Here is a 9,795-nt window from a genome sequence, read left to right on the forward strand (position 1 = left end):
AACAATTCCCCAGACAGAAGGCCAGATCCACAAGGAAGGTGAGGAGGTCATGACAATTACACGTAAGTGCAGGATACAACACCAGAAAGAGAGTTTTCAAAGAAGAAAAGCTAATTAAAACATTAACAAGAAATAGATTAGAAGTGGGGTTATACGCACTGCTCTTAGGAATTAGTGATTTTAATAAGGAAGGTTAGGTCTCATAAAAAACACAGCACAAGTGCTTAAACAATAGAAACATTTCTCCCTGCTCTGGAGGCTAAAGTCCAAGCTGAAGGCGGCATCGGAATGGGTCCATTCCTAATGTGTACAACCTTCATGTGTCCCTCGGCACAGCACTCTCATGTGTCTTCTCCTCTCCACGGGCAGAGAGGGAGGGAGATCCCTGTGTCTGGTCTTACCAGACTGCAGTCTACCCTTAAGAGGTTATTTAACGTGAATTATCCCATCACAGGTACAATCTCCAAATACACGTACACTGGGATTTAGGCCTCCCATATATACCTTTGGGAGGACACGATTCGATTCTACCATAGAGAGCAAAGACAGTAATCACCACAGATGAATAAAGATGAGTATTCATAATAAAAATTATCTGGGTCATCACTAAAAGAATATAGAGCTTCCAGCCAGTAACTTAAGCTCATTTATCATTTAGTAAACAGAATACTAAAAATGAAAAGGGTGTGTGTGTGTGGGGGGGTCAATCTAGCCAAGGAACGGTTAAGTCAGGAAAGAAGATGCAGAAAAGGCAGGAAAATATATAGCTATAGGTCATAATTAAATCTGAATATAACAATCTTCACTCTAAGTACAAAGGAATAAATTTTTCAGTTAAAAAGTAGGTTCAGCTATATCCTATTAACAAGAGACACATCCAATGGCACACATAATCCATAATGACACACATCTAGCTTCAACTGCAGAAAGAAGAATGGCATATAAAACCAAACACAATCTATATGGAACAATATATTGCTTCATTAATACCAAAGGAAAAAGATTTTAAGTCAAATAACAGTATCAGCAATTAAGTCATCATATATGACAAAAAGGTTTAATTTACCACAAATAAATTTTTAAAATTTGAATTTGTATTTGTAACAGTCCTTAAAAAGCAAAGCATTAATTATCCCAGATGAAAATGAAAAATCCATAATTAAAATCTCAGCAGTTGAATAATTAAGCAGAAAAAAATTAATGAACAAAGAATTGACACAATTAAAAACAAAAGAATATGTGTTATTTCTAAGTGACATGTGAAACCTTTATTAAAATGGAGCACCTGCTGGAACCCACAACATTAGCAAACATCAAAGAACTGGTATGATACGAAACAATTAATTAGTCTGAGTTGATCGCAAACAGAAATCAGCAAGAACAGCAATACATATTCAGAACCTCCAGTCTTAAAGGCTTGTACTAAAACAAATAACAGACAGGGCTACAAAGATGGCTTGGCAGTTAAGAGCAATGGTCGATCACTCAGAGAACCCAGGTTTGACTCCCAGCACCCACATGGCAGCTCCTAACTAAACATCTGTAACTCTGGTCCCAAGAAACATGATGCCCTCTTCTGGCCTCCGCAGGCAATGCACACACATGGCAGAGACACAAACAGGCAAAACCCCCACACACATAAAGTAATCAATTAGTTAATTAAAAAAGAGACCATGGAAAATACTTAGAGATGTACGATTTTTTTAGATATTCTAATAAAGAGCTGAACAGTGTTATGAGGGGAATCTAAAGTCCCTGAATAAAACAAGAGCCGAGCCAACCTAAGAGATCAGAACAGGGTGAAATAAGCCTAAAAACCATTTAAGGAAATAAACACATAAAAAGTAAGTTACAAATAAGCGCATCACAGAGAAGGCAAAGCTGAGAATTCAGATAAATTCGATATTACAATATTTACAAAGACAAGGGGAGACGGAGAAGCATAGATCAGCAGTAATGGGAGGAAAAAATGAGAGGCTCCACGGACAGCCTGAAACTTATTTTGTGATGTGACGGAACATCTGACACTATCTTTTGTGACACGGTAACAGTGACAAGTACCTCTTTATAAACGTATAATTAAATTGTAAATTTCCTACCAAAAAAAACCCACAAGAATAAACTTTAACATGAATCCCCAAATCATAAAAGTGAGTAAATATACAAGAGACACACACAAATGTAGTTACATTGACATAAAGTCCCAAAGAAACAAAATAAGAAATGAACTATTTCAGGATGAAGCGGTAGCAAATATCAGTTTCAAGAAGATATTCTGCATTTCCCTATAAATAGTGATCCTCCTCCTGAAAAAGAAAAATGCACCTGTTCAATCTGTCTCTGTCTATTACATCCATGGCAACATACAAAGACACTGCTGTGGTCTGGATATGAAGCACTGCCCCCAACATTCATGCGCTAGTGGATCTGATCATTCTGAAAGAGTAGATTTTTTTTTTCAGTTTTAGTCTGGGTTTTTTTTTATTTTTAATTTTATAATTTAATTTAATTTTACATATCAGCCACGGATTCCCTTGTTCTCTCCCCTACCTTCCCCCCAGCACACCCCCCATTCCCATCTCCTCCAGGGCAAAGACTCCCCTGGGGATTGAGTTCAACCTGGTAGACTCAGTCTAGGCAGGTCCAATCCCCTCCTCCCAGGCTGAGCCAAGTGTCCCTGTATAAGCCCCAGGTTCCAAACAGCCAACTCATGCACTGAGGACAGGACCCGGTCCCACTGCCTGGATGCCTCCCAAACAGATCAAGCTAATCAATTGTCTCACTTATCCAGAGGGCCTGATCCAGTTGGGGGCTCCTCAGCTATACTAGATGTAAAACAAAGATGACTAGACTGCTACTCACAACTCCAGGGAGGCTACCTAGAAAACAGGACCCCAAGAAAGACACAGGGATTGCCCAATGACAGAGAAATGGATGAGATCTACATGAACAACATGGACGTGAGTGGGGGTAATGAAGGGCAAGGGTCGAGGGAAAGAGCTCAGGGGAGCGGGAGATCCCAGCTGGATCAAGAACAGAGAGGGAGAACAAGGAATAAAAGACCATGATAAATGAAGACCACATGAAAATAGGAAGAAGCAAAGTGCTAGAGAGGCCCACAAAAATCCACAAAGATACCCCCCCAATAGACTACTGGCAATGGTCGAAAGAGAGCCCGAACTGACCTACTCTGGTGATAGGATGGTCAAACACCCTAATTGTCATGCTAGAAACCCCATCCAATGACTGAGGGAACCGGATTCAGAGATCCACGGCCAGGTCCCAGGTGGAGCTCCAGGAGTCCAATTGGCGAGAAAGAGGAGGGTTTGTATGAGCGAGAATTGTTGAGACCAAGGTTGGATAAAGCACAGGGATAAATAGCCAAACGAATGGAAACACATGAACTATGAACCAATAGCTGAGGAGCCCCCAACTGGAAAGAGTAGATCTTAAAAGCCATTACCTAATCAATGGATGAGCCCACTGATGCAGTCACATCTTTATGCCCTTACTGGGGTACTGAAAACTCTGGAGATGAGACCTAGTTGAAAGAAGTAGGTCATTGGGATAATGTCCTCAGGGATGGCATCTTTTTCCTGGCTTCTCTCTGCATCTCTTCCTGACTTCCATGAGGTAAACCATCGCCTCTTCTTCCACATGCTTATTACACCTTGAGATTTCACTCCCTTTAGGCTTAATGCAATAGACAATGATCTTGGACTAGAACTCCTGAAACCATGAGCAAAATAAACTTTTCTTCTGTTAGGCCATTTTTATTAGGTCTTTGTCCCAATAACAAAAAGTCTTATTAATCCAAACATAGTTCTTTATAATATTAAAGGAAGAGAGAAATTATATTCAACTAAGCAAAAAACAAAACACTTGTTTCCAAGAGCAAAGTTAGAGAAAAACACCCGCTTAGAAGGAAACAGTGAACTAAGCTTGATTTAGACAAAGAAAGAAGCACCTGTTCTACAGTCGAAGAAAAAAAACTAGTCCAGAAAATGAGAAGGGGGGGGGCTGCTTGTCTTCCACAGCTGATGCTAATTTCTAAAGCAAAAGAGTGGGCATGGGAACCACAGCAATGACGTACTCCTTAGAGTTACATTAGATGATTAGAGAGAACTTCAGATCTGAGCATGAGGTTGCAAACTCACATGTGTTCTTTTCCTGTCGCTGCCCATTTTGCATCTCTTGTTCTGTTGCTGAAATAACCACATTTTTAAAAAGATGACCAGTATGACACTTTCATACTGGTTATCAAAGATAATTTCTTGCTAAGTTATAGTTTTATATTACTGACAGAGGGAAGAAAGATCAATATAAGCACGGGTAAAATATAGGCCCATATGTGCAGACACAGCTCAAAGCTAAGTGCTGAGCATTTAAACCTTACAGATTTATTGTCAAAGTTAAGAGTCCAAGAGCTGGTACCACAGGTAAGAAAAAAAATCTTTAAATGTTAAACATGACTACATAATAAGCAATGTTCATTTCATCTCAGAGCAGTTATGTATGTCTCAAAGTGTGTGGACCTTCAGAAGCCAAGCATGAGTAGAGTAAAGGAGACTGAAATTAAGAAAAGAAAAACATTCTCACTGCACACTGTCAACTGCTGTATTAAATGAAAATAGCATTTACCGCTATAGCTGAACACTAATGGATGGCCTGGGGATTAAAGCTATGTCTTTGTGAACATCCGGGATTATTTCATTTGGATAAAGCATTCAAAAGAAAGGTCTTGAAATTCTGACTTGGGTAGGAAAAGAAAGAGAGAGAGATGCTGCTGGGTCACTGGAGTTCACACTGGGAATAATAAAGTGCCTTCAGGTCAATGTCCTTATTTCTCCCATAAAACTCTGCAGTTAGGATATTACTCAACAAAAATAACCCCTGATGAGTCTAAAAATGGAGCTATAAAAAGATATTCCCTGCCCTACAGCAGCAGGAAAGGAGGGAGGGAGAGGAGGAGGCGTAGAACCTGGGACACAGCACCAGTGGCAGCACCCTGTCTGTCATTGTGACATGTTTGTACTAAATCACAGCATATCCACAGAAAAACAGTACTCAGCACTCACAATGTTACACATCATTTCATAATATGGAAAGTGGATACAAAGCAATGTATAAAGTTAGAAACTAAAACATTTTCTACATGGATATGAAATACACAACAAAATACTAATGATAATCATCTCTGTGTAGAATTCTTTTCTTTTTGCTCATCTGGACAGATTTTCTATAACAAACATGTCATTTTACTAGGAGAAAAATTAATATAGTGTGAAAATGAAGAATAAGGAGTCAGAGCTTTAAATGCAAATATCCATGAACTAACGAAACAGAAGGAAGACACTGTCAACATTATTTCATCTTTAAGAGGGGGCGAAGTTAACCATATTGTAGAAAATGGGAAAACCTCGAAGAACCGGACAATGCAAACAGCAAGTGTTGAGGGGCAGTGGGCGGAGAAAATTCAGGGATGGACTCTTTCTTGCTAGAGTCGGACACTGAAATTGTAGATGGTGTTTAAGTTTGTGTGAGTTTCATCAAGGGAGCCAGCCGAATGCTTCCCTCCTTTCCTGGATGAAAATGGAAACAAGCTAAAATGATGGAAAGTATGGATTGAACACACTAAGGCAAACATTTCCCCCTGGAAGGTAATGGATACCATCACCTTTCCGACCCCAATCCCCGTGGTACCTACATCCTTCCAGGACCACCAGAGAACAAAGAACTGCCGCAGACACCTGCGGCCTATATGCGGAACCAAGTTTCTGGCACACAAGTTGATTGATTCTTAGGTAATTTCCAGGCAAAACCCTAATTCCCTCCAAACTTCAGGCATTTTTAAATCCATATTAATGTTCTTTCTCTAAAATCTCCTAAATGTTTTTTTTTTCTTTAAGAAAGTAGGACAAGATGAGAGTGTCTCCCTTTGGGAGGTAACCACTACAGTGCAGAATGATGTCTGCCTCTTGAGCACCAACCTCCCCAAAGTGAATTCCTCCCAGTGTTCTAGGATACAGACTGAGCTCATCTGGTCAAATAAAAAAGCTAACCACAAAGTTTTGGTCAAGAATCCCCAAACAGTATGTAAAACACATGATAAAATGATAAGAAGAGTTTCAACTAGAAATTATCTAAGAAGCCATCAACATATAGGTCAAGTGATTGATACAGGATCTGGCTGGGTGCCTTTCTAATCTCAGTTGGACCTAGAAGGGCACAGTTTCTTTTGCATTGCCTCTCAAAGGAAATGCTGAAAACAATAATGTTATTAACTTCAATAGGTGACCAGTAGTTACCCTCTTAATGGCAAATACACACATTTCCCCGCAAAACCTTCGAGCTGTGCTGTATTAAAATCCTTCCTAAGTGTTCCCTACATTCACAATATGATGGACTTCCCAGTGTACTAGAGTTTCATTCTTTAGCTTCCTAAACCGTCTGTCAGACAAACAGAAATGCACACAAATTACATTGCCAGCTCTGTCTATATCTAGCAGTGTAGAGACAAAAGGCATTTTATCCTGTGTGCCAAGCTCAAAGACAGAAGCAGCTTGCTGACAACTTGAGAAACCATTTTTTACAATCATGGCATGTCGCCTTAAGCCAACTGAACACTATAGCATGCTGGGCTGCCCACACTGCAAATTATGTGGAATGTTCTCCAAGTTTTGTGGTTACAAAAGTACTGATTTTGTGTATCATCCAGTTCAAATCAAAGACACATCTTACTTTATACCGAAATTTCCCAAGCAACTTAAACTGTAACTGACCAAAATCCCATCAGCTTCAAAAGGCTATGAACTTTCCTAGTCAAACATGTCAAATGTGACTTTTTTTTAAGCTAAGGAGACATAATGTAAATTTTGTGGAACTTTTAATGTATTGCAAGAGAACACTAAGAACTCACACTAATTTTGGTTGTCAAAAGCAGAGGGAGGGGAGATTATGCTGAATGCCACTTGTAACAATGTAAAGAGCATTTATAGCAAAAGCAAAAGCAAACATATTTCCCAAATACCTAGTAAATTAAAGCTAAAATAAAAACACTCCAATGGGTTGATTCCACCTCTAATGTTCATGCAGATGCTGAAATTCCAAATCATCAGTTGTGGAAAGTGACTGAGAAATATCCCAAAGGAGGAAGATCTTGTTACCCTTAATAGTGACTGCAGCACTGTATTGTGGGTACAATTTGCCCAACCATCAGTGGGCCACTCTCAAATCAAACAGCAATGACCATCAACATTTAAGGTGTTTTCACAAAGGGGAACACAGAACTTCCCTCAGGTTTGCCTCTGAGGTCAGCTTCCTAAGTTGTCAACCTGTGAAGAATCACCAGAGGTCATTTCTGATGTGCTGAGAAAAACTAAATACCATCTTGACAAACTCAGTTTCATCTAGAGATTCACCCACCTACTAATGGCAGATTTTTGAAGCTGAGAAACGCCTAATTCGATCACCCAGTGGTGGGATCACTTTCATAGTTAAGTGTGTGTTTAAGATCATTGGTATTATGGCACGCTGGTCCAAGCTTTGTAAGAGTTCAAATATGTGCTAGAAAACAGTGTTCTTTGACTAAAATGTCCAAAGATTAAACCCTGAGAAAACCTACTTTTAGTTTCTAATCATTCGATCTGCTGTTCTTAGTGAATACCTATCATTGTGTCTCTAGTTTCCCTGTGACCAGGTGACAGAGAGATAGATGACAGACAGGTACATATGTGCGACATCATTATAATACCTACATAAATCCATGTGAATACAGGTGTGTACAGAGAAAGGGTCTCAAAAAGAATCCTCCTAAAACATATGTCCCAAGTCAAATATACCTATACAAATCTCAGAGCAGTCACACTAGTCAGTACAATTCTAGGAACTCAGTCACAACCATCTTTAGAACATCAATTCTTACCATTCTGCCTGGAATCCAACCAACTTAAGGGACAATTGTGACCGGAGTTATTGAGTTTTCAGTATGTGACTTCTAAGCAAATTTTTCCCCAAGAATGTTGACTGAAAATTACCAGAAAATGCTTAGAATATTGTTTTAAGTTTCAGTTCTGGTATATAAAACAGCAAAGTGACAAAATTATATTTCAAGAAAAAAAGCAAGGTTCCAATTTTTTTTTTACAAGTATTAGTGGCTATTTCTGTTGTTTCAAAACTTCCCATGCTACAGATAAGGCACACCCTCCACTACTGTGACTATTTGAGAAGCGCACATCTTTCCTCCACAAAGCTGTGTAGGAAACACATGCCTACGAACTTCCGTTAAACACTTCAGGATACTCTCTTTAAGGGCTAGCGTTTTATTTTTATTGTTCAAAGTGGACTAGGGGATGCAATCAATTGTGTCACTAGAACGTGGGCTACGGGTACCATGTCATACAGCACACAACTCTGTCAGCCCTGTGTGTCAGCCCACCTTGACATCACATCACCACACTAACTGGAGAACACAGAACACGGGAGGGTAGAGAGGCCAGAAAGGTGAGCATGTGGGGCTTCCTTCACTTCTGGGACACGTGGAGAACGACCGTGCGTGTAGTAAATGAACTTTCTATTAGGTTTTATCAAATGATGACTTACCTCCTCCACAAGTAAAACTGTCAGAAGTAAAGTCATATTATGCAATAAACCAGGTTTTGTTGACCATTCTTAGAAATATTACTTCTAAAATCCTTAAGAAGTTGGAGCATTCTTAATCAAAGACATGATAAAAAGCAATCTCGTCGATAAACAAAGAAAATCCTGTTTTAAAAAGAAACCGCTAAACCTCACCCCTACCTCACCGGAGAAAAGTGCATCCTAACGCTGATGCACGTATTTCCTAAGTATTCTAGACTGTCTACACATTTCATCAAAGACTAAATGATCACTTTGAAAACTGGGCCAGCCCAGGGGAAGATTTCTCATACAGCTATGTTGCTGAGCTTTTTTAAACACCCTAGCGAGCATACTGAGTCTTAGCCCAGAATGGGGAGCCCAGGGCGGGAAAGTTCCCGAGGGTCCCAGCCCTCCGCTAGGCTGTGCTCGCCGGGTCCCCGGCTGGAGCTCCCGGGTTCAAGGAGGCCCGTAGTAGCTCAGAGCGTCGGGCCACCCCGGAAAGCCGCGGCCCCGCCGGGAGCCTCCCCGGGGCGCTGGCTGCCGAGTCAGCCCGGTGCAGCCGCGGGGACCCGGGAGAGCCGCGCTCCGCGCCACCAGTCAGCCCGCCCGCCCGCCCGCCCGGGCTGCGCTCGCACCTCGCACAAAAGGCGCCGCGGCGGGAGCGCAGGGAGATGCCGGCCGCTGCCTCCTGGAACTTTGCGGACATCGCCCCGCAGATCCGCAGCTCCGAGCCCCTGGCGCAGGAGGAGGCCGAGGCGGCGGCGGAGAGTCGGGGCATCGCCCGGCAGTGCCTCCGCCTTGCCGGCTGCCGACGGCTCCCGCCCCCGGGTACCCAGCGCTTGCTCTTAAAGGCGCCCGCTGCCGGTTAGGCCGCGAGGTAAGGGAGAGGAGTGGAGTGGGGAGGAGGCAAGGAAAGGGGGAGGGGGCAGCCCAGACAGGATCCTAGGAGGCCACAGCAGTCAAAACTCAGACTCCTCCCACTCCAGGATCCCAAGTCACCTCACTCTACGCTCCTGAGCAAAGGCACTCTAAGGGAATAAGTGCTCAGAGCCTACACCGAGGACGCCTTGCTGCTGCTGGCCCGCCCAGGGAACCTCACTTTTGCTTGGACTGCCCACACCCTGTTAAGTTCTTGACCAAACACTCCATCTCTGCACCACACTAACCACTGCGCTA

The 9,795-nt window shown here is 41.9% G+C and overlaps 1 protein-coding gene across 1 annotated transcript in view; it reads right to left on the bottom strand.

Moving 5' to 3' along the window:
- The window catches only part of Gpr63 (G protein-coupled receptor 63), a 53,960-nt gene extending 44,520 nt beyond the window's left edge, over window positions 1-9,440 (bottom strand). Inside the window, exon 1 of the mRNA XM_052717305.1 lies at window positions 9,255-9,440. The gene's annotated coding sequence lies outside the window, so the exon portion shown is untranslated. The remainder of the gene's footprint in view (window positions 1-9,254) is intronic.
- Between the last annotated feature and the right edge of the window lie 355 nt (window positions 9,441-9,795).

Source organism: Peromyscus californicus, unplaced genomic scaffold (assembly GCF_007827085.1).
Source record: "Peromyscus californicus insignis strain IS unplaced genomic scaffold, ASM782708v3 Scaffold_5__1_contigs__length_169319896, whole genome shotgun sequence".
Lineage (NCBI taxonomy): Eukaryota > Metazoa > Chordata > Mammalia > Rodentia > Cricetidae > Peromyscus > Peromyscus californicus.